Source organism: Pteropus vampyrus, unplaced genomic scaffold (genome assembly GCF_000151845.1).
Source record: "Pteropus vampyrus isolate Shadow unplaced genomic scaffold, Pvam_2.0 Scaffold63, whole genome shotgun sequence".
Taxonomy (NCBI): Eukaryota; Metazoa; Chordata; class Mammalia; order Chiroptera; family Pteropodidae; genus Pteropus; species Pteropus vampyrus.
This window is the reverse complement of record NW_011888844.1, coordinates 8,102,603-8,105,004: the sequence shown is the minus strand read 5'-3', so window position 1 is coordinate 8,105,004 and position 2,402 is coordinate 8,102,603.

Sequence of the window (2,402 nt, the reverse complement as noted above, 5' to 3'; positions counted from 1 at the left end):
TAGTATAGTGGTTCAAGAAAACAACTTATATAAAAACCTAGTGTATTGGGTACATAATTTAAGGGAATGTTTATCACTTTATTAATCTTTAATGGAAAAGTAAAATGATGAGGAAGACATGATGATAATCATGTGTAACTCCTACATAATAAATTTAGTTATATGTATACCCAGATAATTGCCTAGTATGCCTTCATGATAGTCATTCTCAAATTTAATGTACACAATTTTTACCTGGACACACATATTAAAATGCAGATATATGGTACTCAAATCAAATCCATGCTTCAGTAGATCTAGGCTGGAGCCTTTATAACTGTCATGAAAGGCAATACTATTGCGAGTTATTCACTGGTTATATATTAAGAAACATGTTTATATGCAGTAGGTGATAATGTTGGTTTTGTTATTTTCAACTATGTTTTTCCTCATTAGTCTCAAGTTTAGAACCATAACAAAATTTTTGCTTTGCTTTTTTTTTAAAAAGCACATTTCTCATGTATCACTAAAAATCACTTTCTTTATATTTTTACTCTATGCAAAGCACACTTGATGAAGATTGAAAGAATATAAAATGAATTGAAAATAATAAGCCTGCTACAGTTAAAAATAAATTGCATAATATAAGTTGAAAATTTTGGGATTGTTTCCACCTATTCAATATCCAGAGTATCAGCATATTCACCTAATTCATTATAAAATGCAAGTCTAGTTGTTAAGTACCCTTTTGCATAGGTCTATAATTAAAACATTGGATAGAAAATGTTAGAAATCATTATTAAAATGTACTGCTCATTTGGACCATTTTAATTGACAATGTACTCTTAATAACTCTCCCTTGAATGTGATGGTCTATCCAAAAGCCTTTATTTTCCATGAGAATTTTAATCTGGAAACAAAAGCTTCACTAAAATTAATCTATATCATATGCATCCTTCATGCTTCTCTTGTCAGTGTAGCTTGTCACTTTGTTATGGAACATACTTAAATTAATCCGACATGATATGCTTCTTTAAAAAGACTTTATCAGTATCATCTTACTATCATCTGATATTCTCATTATCTTCTAGTCAATTACTTGAAAATTAGATTAGTAAATTCCTTAAATACTAATATTAATCTAAATAGTTAAAATGATCAAAGGTCTACTTTGCCTTTTTTCAGGATAGTATTATCATTTTTAGTTTTTCAGTTCTCAGAGAGGAACTCTGTTCTCAGGACTATCTCAAAATGATGGCGGATTTTCAAATGAGAGTTTATATTTTACTAATGGCCTCAGTGAGATGTCATCATGCCCTACTGATTTGAATATTTATATTATATCATATGCTTTTTTTGCTGTCCTGATATATCCTTCAAATATCTTGTAAGGTGAATATATTAATTGTCCTTCTTTCTAATTTCTCCATCTCCATAAATATCAACATGACTTGTACAGTAACTATTAGAATAGGCATTAGTGAAGCAATTTAAAAGATGCCAAAAGATTCTACTTCCTAGAAGACAAATGATGAGTAACTATGTGTAGTTCATGCCTCTTTAAAATTTTATAATTTTGTTAGCTACAAAATATAACAAAAAAGTAGGCTTGATGTAGCTTCTGGTTTCAAATAGTTCCAACAAATGAGGAATAATCATGGAAGAAGGATCTCATTATGAAATAAAATAGGAACTCTCCACTTTTCCTCAGCAGAAGGAGGGTCTTTGGCACAAATTATCAAAATTCCTGAACCTCCTGACCAGGCTCATCTTTGTCTTAGAGCAACTTGACTTTTCTTGTCTGACAAAACTGTCTCAATGGCATCGCTACTTACAGCAGTCAGGATATCCTCATCTCTTAGCCATTTTTTAACCATTTCCTGATCTTGAGTCTTTAACTCTGCCCATTTCTGGACACAAATTGACCTAATAATACTTTGTTTAACAAATGTTTTGCTATCTGCAGAAAATAATTTATTTGCAGAAAGTGTAATTAAGCAGGAAGCTCTTTCTAGTATTCCCCCAAATTGTTTTATGTTCTGAGCAGTTTTGTTGCTATTTTGATGCTCATAGTCACTAAAATACGATTATGGTAAAAAAAAAAAAATCTAGGAATATGAGAAATAAAACACTTAGGGAAGATATTATTATTCAAATAATTACAGGCATCAGACCTGTATTTCACATGCATGGATTTGGCCAGGGTAATGTAATAGAGAGTGGCGAGTTCTCTAATAAAGTTTAAAATTATTTTTTCATCTAGAGGTATAGAACTCTTTGTTATTTTGTCAGCATCAAACCTAACATTGCCACTGAAGCTTTAGGAGTGGTATCAAATGCTTTAATCTATTACCTGTTAAAGAACGATTTACTCAAATAATGTGTGATATATTATGTATTCAACATAAATCATTATTTTAAAA